Genomic DNA, 12,912 nt, shown 5'->3' with positions numbered 1-12,912 from the left:
TTAATAGAATAATGAGTCAGGATGACAACCAAATAATAACAATATATGATAATTCATAGAATAATAATAATACTTGGTAAATATGCTATAATAATAATAATAGTGATACTAGTAATACTAATAATAATAATAATAATTGTATTTCATAATTATAATAATAAAAAGGTAATTTATAATAGTTTCCTAATTAGTGTGTTACACATCCTAAACCTAGTTATAAATACAAAGAAATCTGAAAAATAATTTATAAAAGAAGAAGGAAGAAATCTAAAACAAAGGAGTGAATTAAAGAGCTATTAGCGATAAAAGGTAAACCGTCTTATACTCAATTGTTTTTGTTATAGCGTTTTAACATAGACTTTAACACCACCATATACCACCGTATGAACAACCATAGAATCGTGACTTTGAACCTAGGCTATAAATGGACCACCATGACTCCGTCTAACCCTTCTCTGACCGTCTCTGACCTGGCCTTGGTGGTTTTTGGGGCGGCTTAAGGTGGCGGGATTGGGCTATAGCGGGTTTGAACTAGGGGAATCGAACCCTTATTTGACCCACCAATTGGACTTAACTTGACCTGGGCTATGATGGGTTGGGACCAGGCGTGTTAGTCGACCACCTTGGTGGTGTCTTGGTGGTCGGATATGGAGGTTTGTGGCGGTGGTGGCGGTGAAACAGGGGAAAGCAGAGGGGTTGTCGTGTCTGCCTTAAGACGGGCACTGTGGCCGCATTAGTGGTTGTACAGAGGAAAGGGGACCACCCCTGGAGTCACCGTGAGACAGTGGTGTCAACGGTGATGGTCAAAGATGGTAGTGGTGGTCGTGGAGGTGTTGGCGAGGCGTTATTTACAGGGTATTTGTCGATGTCGGGTTTTCGGTGTATTGGTTGTTGTTGTTTCTAGGACATGTAGGGCAGCCGTGTGTGGTGTTACTGCTGGTTGTTGGTGCATGGCAAGAGGGTTGGGTGTAGTGGTGGCTCACGGGGTGGTGGCTGCCGTGCTTATGGTGGGTATCAGGTGGTTGCGTCGTGTGATTGTATGGGGTGTTAGAAGGATGCGGGGTGAATTGTCGTGTATAGAAATTGGTTTTACACGTGAGTAGGGTGATCATACACATTATTATATTATAATATTTGGGTGAGGGACCCGAGTTTAAATTGTTAGTCGGGTTACTCAGGTGTTGACACGAGTTTTGAGAAGTCGGGATTTAAATATAATAACTCCGTATTTATCGTATAATTGTTTTATAATTAGTTTAATTATTTAACACGGGTTGAACATTGGTTTAGTTTGTATAGCTTGATACGGGTTTTGACCGATAATTAAGACGGATTTTACGTAATAATTTACATGATAACATAATTAATATAATTAAATTATAATTGATTAAAATAATGAATATAATTTATAATTGAATAATTATTATATTTGTTAGGTGACGGGTTGTTGAAGAGTTATTTGATTGATTTGCTTTGCTTGGATTGCGTAATTGGAGTGCTTGCTTTCGAGGTAGGATAATCTACTCAACTATATTTGGTTTGCGAGTTTAATACGTGAATGTATTGAAAGGATGATTGGTGTATGATTGCTTATTTAATTAAGCTAATTGAGTGATCAACTTTGTTAATTGATTGGAGTTGTGTATATTTTATACGATTATATTGTGGAATGCTTTATGAGAATTGGACTGCCCCAGGCTTAGTCTCTGGTGGATAACGTGAGTGGTTGTTTGACTGCCCCAGGCTTAGTCTTTGTTGGATAACGTGTGTGAATAATTGGAAGGCCCCAGGCTTAGTCTCTGGTGGATAACGTGGATAGTTGATGTCGAGATGTGACATGTGAACAGTTGAGATTGGAATATTGACAGTTGTGAGAGATTGGTTGTTTTAATGTATTTTATCCTACTCAACCTCGTGGTTGACCGTGTATTCGTGAACACCTGTGATGAACCATAATGGGGAGCATATTTGACAGGTACTAAAGATTAGCTGACTTGGACGCATTGGGATGTGAGCTCGACTTGGACCATAGTTGCTGTCTAGATCACTTAGTTGACTTATAAAACTTTATTTATGTTATTTCCGCTGCGTAATAAATTGTAATGTTAAGTTTTATATTTAATCGGTTGGCAATGTAATAAAACCATTCTTTCAGTTAAAGTACTTTGGTTTGTTTTAATTTGTATCATTTACCTCGGGCAACCGAGATGGTAACAGTCCTATTTATAGGGAATGTCTTGCTAAAGGCTCCTAAATAAATGGGGGTGTTACAAAATGGTATCAGAGCAAAACGATCAGGCTTAACCAATGAATTTAATAAATGAACTTAGGATGTGTCTAATAAAATGAACCCGGGTAGAAACTGTTAGGAGCCCTTTTTGGCTTAGGAAGAGAAGGTACCCTCACTCCGAACCCCGGCCCTTCCAGTTTGAACCGGTTACCTCGAGAGATAACTAAGAGCGGGGAAAATTGAAATAAATATTGAGTATCTCTTAGGATTCATTGTTGACTTGAAGGTGTATTGTTTTTATTGATTGGATGTGTATTGTTGATGACCAGTGTTACGGGACGTAACCTTGATTTTAAGGAGGACGCGATGGATAAAATAATTATGTGATGTTGAATTGTTTTGATCATAAGCATGAAAGTCATTACAAATTGATATTGATTATGTGGTTGGATGTTGTGTGATAGTAGTATCATGTCTAGTGATATGCGGTTGTGTGAATCCCAAAGCCATGTTATTTAAAATATATTATGAAATGATTTAAGCTTGTGATATGAATGCTTTAGAGTATATACTAGTCGTGTGTAAAAGTTTATTGACCAAGTTGTGTTGATATAGAAGTAGGAGGGTGTTAATAAGGGCTTGTGACCTAGTAAAAAGGAACTTAGAGCTGAACTTTATTTCGTCAAATTTTACCCCTATTTGATTTAGTTTTCATTTCACCTCCGTTTATCATACAAAGTTGATATTTTTATGAGTGATAACCTAGTGAGTTAGCTTACCAATGCCGTTAGTCTCATGTTTAAAAGTTTTATGGGTTGGGAGAAATAAATAATTTAGTGGACAATGGTCAGAAAGTTCCTGTACAGTGAAGTTTTCGACAAACGATTTTGTAAAATTTCTCATTTAATTTAAACTTATTATTTTTACCTAATTCTAACTCCAATATTTAAAGGACTCAAATATGTTTTCAAGTTGATAAGCCATATTGTAAGTTGAATTTTTGACAATTAATAATGATTTTTACAAGTTGACCTAAAATATTTAACTTTTTGCTGATCGGTTTTGTTTCGACCCACTGAATTGTAAAAATATTTATAAATTGATTAGTTGAGATTTGAACTTGATTCTTTTCTCATGCTTTAAAGACTCTTTATATTTTCTGGAAAGTACAAAAACTCAATGTAAAATGTAACGGTTGTTTAATGGTGATTTTTGAAAGTTACAGCTTGACTTTGATTTCTGAAAACGCGAGTTTTACCAAAAGTTTAATATAAATGTTTTATCAGTTATTAACCTATGATAATTGGGAGGTGAGAGTGATGATAGGAGGACCTATGGAGGGGGTAATAAAGGATAGAATTGATCAGACCTTATCTTTGTAAGTGTAGAATATTTAAAATATTAAGCCGTCTTTCCTCGGGTAGAAACTTATGTTGTCTTGTTTACTTTTATAGAACCATGCCGCCAATGAGATCTACACCTACACACTCTACCATGTCCCAAGAGGAGATTGACCGTTTGGTATCTATGAATGAAGCTTTGACTGCGGCACTGGAGGCTAAGGGGTCAGTTCTGGATCCATCAAAGATGAGTGCTAATATTGCAAGACATAACCCGACGAAGTATGACGGATTAGGTGAACCATCTTTACTAGGAGATTGGCATAGGGAGTTCGATAACCTTTTTGAGTTGCTAGGATGTCCTGCAGAGTTACAAGTAGATCAAGCTGCTTACTATTTGAGGGGAAAAGCGGGTTTGTGGTGGAATCGTAGTAAGGAGGTCTTAAGGGAAGTTTGGAGGGAGAGTGATGAACCTTTTATCACTTGGAAGAGTTTTAAGGAGACTAAGAGAGATGTATTTGTGCCAGAACATATTAGGAGTAAGATGAGAGCTGAATTTGATTCTTTCAAGATGACTGATGAGATGACAGTAGAGACTTATTATAATAGGTTTATGGAATTGTCAGAATATGTAGCTGATTTGAATTTTAGTGGTGAGATGTTGGCACTCAGATTTGAAAAGGGATTAACAACCACTATTAAGAAGAGGCTTGTAGCTGATCAGCCAAGTACCATGGATGATCTTTATCAGCGAGCTGGGCACGCGGAGAGGATTGCAGATATGTTAAAAGAAGAGAGGAGGGAGAAGGAGGACAAGAAGGGAAAGAGTGAGAAGAGAAAGGCTGAGTCTTCTAGTGAGAATGTTGGGAGTAAGAAACAAAATTCTAACCAATATAACTCTTACTTTGTTAGTAGTGCACCAATGGGAGGAGTGAGCCGTGGGAGTGATGGTCGGTTGGTGGCTAGTAGAGATTTTGCTGGTAGTTGTTTCAGGTGTGGTAAATTGGGCCATAAGATCATAGATTATAGAGTAAATTTGGGCAAGCAAGGAGGTGACAATGGAAATGGAGGTTATGGGAGTCAAAACCAAAGGAACTACCAAACTCCGGTATATAGTGCAGGGAGCAATAGAAATGCAGGGCAATGGAGTACTCAGAGGAGCTACAACAATAGGCAAGGCAATGGAGGTGATCAAAGTAATGGTGGGAAGATATTTGGAACAGTTGGTACAGTACAAGGGAATGGGGGAAAGGGTAACTAGTTTATTGAGGGGATTAGACTCTTATCATTTATATAAGTGTTATGTTGTTAGTAGTTTTAATTTAATGAAATGTAGTAGTTTCGAAACTTCGGGACGAAGTTTATTTTTAGAAGGGTAGAATGTGACACCTCATGTTTAAGTTTATTTTGTGATACATTTTCGTGTTTTGAGTTAATTTTGTGATACATTTTGATAAGTATGATAATGATTATGATTAAGAAAGTTAATTGTGTTGCAATGATAGTGAGTTGAAATGGCATTCAGATGTGTGGATTGTTTTATGAGGCTTCTGTAACATTTTGGGTGAACTTCGGGACGAAGTTCATTTTAAGGGAGAAAGACTGTAATACTCCGTATTTTAATTATATTTATATATTATATGGATTAGTTATATTTATTAATTATTAATTATAATAATTGCGGATTATGTTGTTAGACGGAAATAATTAATAAGTTAATAGAATAATGAGTTGGGATGACAACCAAATAATAACAATATATGATAATTCATAGAATAATAATAATACTTGGTAAATATGCTATAATAATAATAATATTAATAGTGATACTAGTAATACTAATAATAATAATAATAATTGTATTTCATAATTATAATAATAATAAGGTAATTTATAATAGTTTCCTAATTAGTGTGTTACACATCCTAAACCTAGTTATAAATACAAAGAAATCTAAAAAATAATTTATAAAAGTAGGAAGAAATCTAAAACAAAGAAGGAGAGAATTAAAGAGCTATTAGCGATAAAAGGTAAACCGTCTTAAACTCAATTGTTTTTGTTATAACGTTTTAACATAGACTTTAACACCACCATATACCACCGTATGAACAACCATAGAATCTTGACTTTGATCCTAGGCTAGAATTGGACCACCATGACTCCGTCTAACCCTTATCTGACCGTCTCTGACCTGGCCTTGGTGGTTTTTGGGGCGTCTTAAGGTGGCGGGATTGGGCTATAGCGGGTTTGAACCAGGGGAATCGAACCCTTATTTGACCCACCAATTGGACCTAACCTGACCTGGGCTATGATAGGTTGGGACCAGGGGTGTTAGTCGACCACCTTGGTGGTCGGATATGGAGGTTTGTGGCGGTGGTAGCGGTGAAACAGGGGAAAGCAGAGGGGTTGTCGTGTCTGCCTTAAGACGGGCACTGTGGCCGCATTAGTGGTTGTACAGAGGAAAGGGGACCACCCCTGGAGTCACCGTGAGACAGTGGTGTCAACGGTGATGGTCAGAGGTGGTAGTAGTGGTCGTGGAGGTGTTGGCGAGGCGTTATTTATAGGGTATTTGTCGATGTCGGGTTTTCGGTGCATTGGTTGTTGTTGTTTCTAGGACGTGTAGGGCAGCCGTGTGTGGTGTTACTACTGGTTGTTGGTGCATGGCAAGGGGGTTGGGTGTAGTGGTGGCGAACGGGGTGGTGGCTGCCTTGCTCATGGTGGGTATCAGGTGGTTGCGTTGTGTGATTGTGAAGCAAAAGGAGCCACGCCTAAACCATGCTTCCACCCGATTTTGATCCTTCACGCAAAACGAGGTCCAAACTCCAAAATCCGTCTAAGAAGGCACGGTAATTTTTGTCATGTCTCAGTTCTTTAATGAATTTGGAGACTTTTTTGGCTAGGACTTTTATTTAAATAAGGATCCGAACTAAGATAAAGTCACAAGACAAAACCGAGTAACAAGTTTATCGGTTTTCAACAATCGACCTTAGTTCGCTTCCAAATGGTCCTATTCTTCCTAGTTAAATAAATCAAGACAATCCTAGGCTAAATAAGGGTTGGTTGGTCGTCCAAGAGAGTCCAAGAGGGCTGTTTTATCATTTTCAAATGAAGATCAAATGTCGCTTTCAAGGAAGGTCCACATGTCGCTTTCACTCTTACATGTGTGTAAGGCTTGTGTAAGGGCTTTTGTTTGACTCTATGATGGCTACTCCAAGGCTCTTTTTCGGCTGGTATGAGGACCATTTGAAGCTTCCAAGGAGTCCAAATAATCATAAAGGAAGGCAAGGAACAAAACCGGTGGCCCCTTTTTGCACGGTTTGCAACATCAAGGACAAAGGTCGCTTTCAAGCTTCCCAATTTGTCCAAGACAATCCCTTGAGTTTTTCTTACATGCTCTAGCCCTTATACACCTTGGTGGCCGGACCCTTGAAGCTTCCAAAAGGGTTTTCCTCTATGTTTACACCATCCTTGTCTTACTAGTTTATTTTCCTTGTTTTTAGCTTTTGATTTTTAGCTTTTGTAAGAACTTGTGTAAGGCTTTAGGGCCACTTTTGTACCGGTTTTCTAGGGTCTTTTGGACCGTTAGATGTTAGGATTAGATGAATGGTTAGGATTGCTTTGCTTGGCCTATAAAAGCAAGGTTTTTCCTCATGTAAAAAAGAGATTGAATGAATTAAAGAATGAGTAAGAAACCAAGTGTTTTCTTCATCAAAACCTATTCTTTGCTGAGTGCTTGATGTGACCATAATTGGCGCATATTTAGCCCCCGAATTACCCTTGTTTCCATGCTTTTTAGTGCTTATTTGGGTCATTTCTTATCTTTAGTTCTTTGTTATGCATATTCTTTGAGATTTTGATCCCTTGGTAGGAAAGGAGTAAGAATCTTGTATTTTCATGGCAAATCAAGACTAAATTGATCAAATTCAATGACCAAGCATCAAGGAGAGACAAGATTAGAAGGCCTTTGTACATATCATAGTAGAAGAGCAATGTTGAGAAAGGATCCTTGAGTCCCCAAGGAATTTATGAAGAAAAGGGAAGAAAAAGAAGAAGTATCACGCTGACTGACAATCCGAGCGGATTGTCAGCAATCCGCCCGTCCCGCCTATCCACAATCCGAGCGTCCCAGCTGGAATCCGCTCGGATTCCCCCTCAACAATCCGCCCGGATTCCCCAGAATCCGCTCGGATTCCATCGACCAAATCCGGCCGTCCCGACCTAATCCGCCCGGATTCCTTCACACAAGGGTTGTCTTCTTCAAGCTACGAAAAGAGAAGCCCTTTTCTCCAAAAATACCGGCTTCTCCTTGCTCTACTTAAAAAGTGTAATTACTAGTTTAGCCCTTAGTTAACCCTAATGCATCCTCCCGAATTTTCACTATAAATACCCCATTAGTCTAATTAGAGGAGCATGTTCTTCTTATCAATAATTAGTGTAGTTAATATCAATCAAATCTCTCTTCAATATTGTAATCAAGTATTAATCAAGTTTTAATCCAAGTTTTAGTTCTTTAATCTCTCTTTTGTTCATCCTTTATTTTGGGTAATTGAAGATTATTTGGGTTATTATTGGGAGATTGACAACCTCTCAATCTAGCATTCAAGTACTTCTATTATTCTTGCTTTATTATTGGAATCATTAGTAGGTATAATCTCTTAATCCCTTTTTAATTATTGTTAATTACTTTCATTTATTCATCATGTTTCATATTGTTGGTATGATTGACAACCTTGCTAGCATGATCAACATGATAATGAGTGAGTAGTCTCTTAGCTAGGGTTAATGGGTGATTAGGGGAAACCAACATGGGGAATGATTCATGCTTAAATTAATATGCTTTCATATCTTATTTGCTTGCTTGTTTTGATCTCAACTCATGCACTTGTTATATTTGATGAAATGCTAAGCCTATGAATCCTTGCATTTACTATCATCTCCTATCTTTTCAATGAGACTTGTAAGACATAACCCAACTCGAGTCTCATTAGACCATGCATGTTGTTGAGTAGGGAAGATTAAGTCGACTTGTAGGTGTTGTACAATCTAATCGATTCGGCTCCAGGACCCAAACTTTCCTAGGATTGTAAGATATAACCCAACTCAATCCATCACAACAATAATTGCTTGCTTATAATTTGAGAACATGTTTGTATGATTATGTCCCATGATTCCCCTATGATCCCATGACACCCTAGTGCCTTTAATCAATTGTTTACACCCCTTTAATTCATCTTGCTTGTTTATTTTCATTGTTATTCTAGTTTAGTAACCTTCTACATCAACCCAATTTGTGACACCCTTTAGACACCACTAGTTACAATAGAAATCTCATTTCAACTCCCGTCCCTTGGGATCCGACCTTTACTTGCCTCTTTACTAATTGTAGAGTTGCTTGTTAAGCTATAAATTGTGTTTTGATTCGACCGTGACCAACGACCACATCTATTTATTTGTGAATACTAAACGGACCGATCAAAAATGGCGCCGTTGTCGGGGACGGTGTTTGTTTGATTTAGATTTCCTTTTTGTTATTAGTTGTGACTTTCTTCGCCTTGAGGAAGTAAAAATCCTCAAGGTTTGTTCTAATCATTTTTCGAGTTGTTTGATATTTTGCGAGATGGATTTCATAGACTGTTTTGTAGAGGACCATTTGAGCATCACCTACTTCAAGGATCCCATGCAAGCATTAGAAGCCTTAGAAGCAAGTGAGGCTAGGAGCATGTATTGGGAGTTGGAGGTGGATCTCTTCGAGGCCGCTCTAGCTAACAAGGAACTCACTCATGCACAATCCGAGTTAGTGCATAATATTCTAGTAGAAGCATGTCAACCCATAGAGGATGAGCAATCCATCCTAGAGGATATTTTGCAAACTCAAGAGCAAGAGGAACCCATCATGGGATTTGAATATGATGAGGTTGATGAAAGTGAAGTTGAGTATGCTATGAGAATGGAATGTTTAATGGAGATGGAGCAAATTCTCAATGAAACCCCAAAGGAAGAAAGTAAGGTACAAACTCCTACTTTGAAACCCCTTCCCCCAAATTTGAAATATGCTTACCTTGATGAATCAAAGACCAAACCCGTGATTGTTAATGATAGACTTGATGATGACCAATTGGGAAAATTGCTTGATGTGTTGAAACAACATGAGAGGGCTATAGGTTATAGTCTAGATGACCTTAAGGGGATAAGTCCCGACTTTTGCATGCATAGAATTCATCTAGAGGACGACCATAGACCTACCATTCAACCCCAAAGAAGATTGAACCCCCACATGCAAGAAGTTGTCAAGGGAGAAGTCATGAAATTACTTGATGCGGGAATCATATATCCCATATCGGATTCTTTGTGGGTTAGCCCCGTTCAAGTGGTACCTAAGAAAGGAGGTACCACGGTAGTGACAAATGAAAAGAATGAATTAATACCCACAAGAATGATCACCGGTTGGCGTATGTGCATTTACTACCGGAAATTAAACTCCGCAACAAGAAAAGATCACTTCCCCTTACCATTCATTGACCAAATGCTTGAGAGGTTAGCCTCTAACAAATTCTTTTGTTACCTTGACGGGTATTCGGGATTCTTCCAAATCCCTATACACCCGGATGACCAACATAAGACCACCTTCACATGCCCTTATGGTACTTTTGCATATAGGAGGATGCCTTTTGGATTATGTAATGCCCCGCTACTTTCCAAAGATGCATGATGAGTGTCTTCTCCGATTACCTAGAGACCATAATGGAAGTTTTTATGGATGATTTTAGTGTTTATGGAAAGGACTTTGACTCATGTTTGCATAATCTTTCTTGTATTGCAAAAATGTGAAGATGTTAGTCTTGTTTTAAATTGGGAAAAGTGTCATTTCATGGTCAATGAAGGAATTGTTTTGGGTCACTTGATTTCGGAAAAGGGCATCGAGGTCGATAAAGCTAAAGTTGAGGTGATAGAGAAACTCCCACCTCCCGTGAATGTTAGAGGGGTGAGAAGTTTCCTCGGTCACGCGGGTTTTTATCGTCGTTTCATAAAAGATTTTTCGAAAATAGCAAAACCCCTCACTCAACTTTTGCTTAAAGATGCCCAATTCCAATTCTTGACGAGTGTGTTGAAGCTTTTAATAGAATCAAAGAAGCATTAATCTCGGCACCAATCATTCAACCCCGAATTGGGAGTTACCTTTCGAGATTATGTGTGATGCTAGCAACTACGCCGTTGGAGCGGTTCTTGGCCAACGGGTAGGGAGAGCTCTTCATGCCATCTATTACATAAGCAAAACCCTCGACCCTTCTCAAGTAAATTATGATACAACCGAAAAGGAGCTTCTTGCCATTGTATATGCTTTGGACAAATTCCGTTCCTACTTGCTTGGATCCAAGGTGATTGTATTTTCGGATCACCGTGCTCTTCGACATCTCTTGATAAAGAAGGAGGCAAAACCAAGATTGTTGAGATGGATTTTGCTTCTTCAAGAATTTGATTTGGAAATAAGAGACAAGAAAGGAGCCGAGAATGTAGTGGCGGATCACTTGTCAAGAATCCGGTTTCATGATGAAAATGGAGAAACCCCGATCAATGACTCATTTCCCGACGATATTTTGATGGCTATTCAAACACAACTTGAAAGGCACATCACCCCATGGTTTGCCGATTATGCCAATTATATTGTTGGAAAAGTGCTCCCTCCAAACTTGAACCACAACCAAAGGAACAGATTCCTATTCGAAGTGAAGAGGTACTTTTGGGATGACCCAAACCTCTACAAGGAGTGTAGTGATGGGCTCTACCGGAGATGCATCCCTCAATGGGAAATCCAAGGAATCTTGGAAGGATGTCATTCATCACCCTACGGTGGGCACCATGGAGCAAGAAGAACCGTTGCAAAAATCCTCCAATCGGGCTTCTATTGGCCTACAATGTTTCAAGATACAAGAGAGTTCATCATTCATTGCGATGCTTGTCAAAGAACGGGGAATATATCTTGGAGGAACGAAATGCCACAAAGAGGCGTCCTAGAGGTAGAAATCTTCGATGTTTGGGGAATTGACTACCAAGGGCCCTTTGTGACATCCAATGGGAACAAGTACATCCTTGTGGCCGTCGATTATGTTTCAAAGTGGGTGGAGGCAATTGCCACCCCAAAAGATGATGCGAAAACGGTCACCAAGCTTTTCAAGAAGATAATTTTCCCAAGATTTGGAGTTCCTAGAGCAATCATTAGTGATGGAGGAACACATTTCCATGAGAAAAAGCTTGCATCCCTTTTGACCAAATACGGTGTCCAACATCGAACCGGCTTGGGGTATCATCCTCAAACAAGCGGTCAAGTAGAAATTTCAAATAGAGAGATCAAGCAAATCCTTGAAAAAGTTGTGAACAAGACTCGGAAAGATTGGAGCACAAAGCTTGATGATGCTCTTTGGGCTTATAGGACGGCCTACAAGACTCCCATAGGAGCCTCCCCCTACAAGCTTGTATATGGAAAAGCATGTCATTTGCCAATAGAATTGGAGTATAAAGCTTATTGGGCAATCCGAGCACTCAATCTTGATCTCAAATAGAGCGGTCAAAGGAGGATGATCCAAATCCAAGAGTTGGAAGAATTCCGACTACAATCCTATGAGAATGCAAAGATTTACAAAGAAAGAACAAAATTACTTCATGACAAAAGAATTCGACAAAAGGCCTTGCACAAGGGAGACAAAGTCCTTCTATTCAATTCCCGCTACCGACTCTTTCCGGGAAAGTTGAACTCTAGATGGATGGGTCCTTATGTGATAACCGAAGTTGGGAAATATGGAGATTTCGAACTCAAGGCCGAAGATGGAAGCAAGTTCAAGGTAAATGGTCAAAGGTTGAAGCCATACTATGAAGGAGCATTCATTGGAGAGGTCGAGGCTACCTACCTCGGGCCTCCTCCCCCTTGAAAGGACCATCTAAGGGAGAGTTTGGTGGAGTCCTCCCTAAACCACCATTTGTAAATATACTAACCCTCTAACTTATATTTATTTATTGCATTGGTTTTAATAAGTAGCATAGACTCTTTTCATGAGCGTAAGTGAGGGAGGGTCACTAAGGAGTTTTTGAATGAAGGAAGGAACAAATGCCCGAGTGTGGGGACGCATGGAAGAAAGGAGAGAAAGTCAAAATTCGCTGCGTGAATCCGTGCGGATTCTAGAGAATCCGGCCGTCTTGTCAGAATCCGGGCGTATAGGAGAGAAACCGTACGTCCAGCTACGCTGTGAAATTGAAGATTTCTGGACTGAGGTCGAATCCGAGCGTCCTGTGAAGAATCCGTACGTCTTGAGGAATCCGGCCGGATCTGAAGAAAGACGCCCGTCTTTT

The sequence above is a fragment of the Silene latifolia genome, chromosome 3 (genome assembly GCF_048544455.1).
Source record: "Silene latifolia isolate original U9 population chromosome 3, ASM4854445v1, whole genome shotgun sequence".
NCBI lineage: Eukaryota > Viridiplantae > Streptophyta > Magnoliopsida > Caryophyllales > Caryophyllaceae > Silene > Silene latifolia.
Note: the sequence above shows the minus strand (reverse complement) of the source record.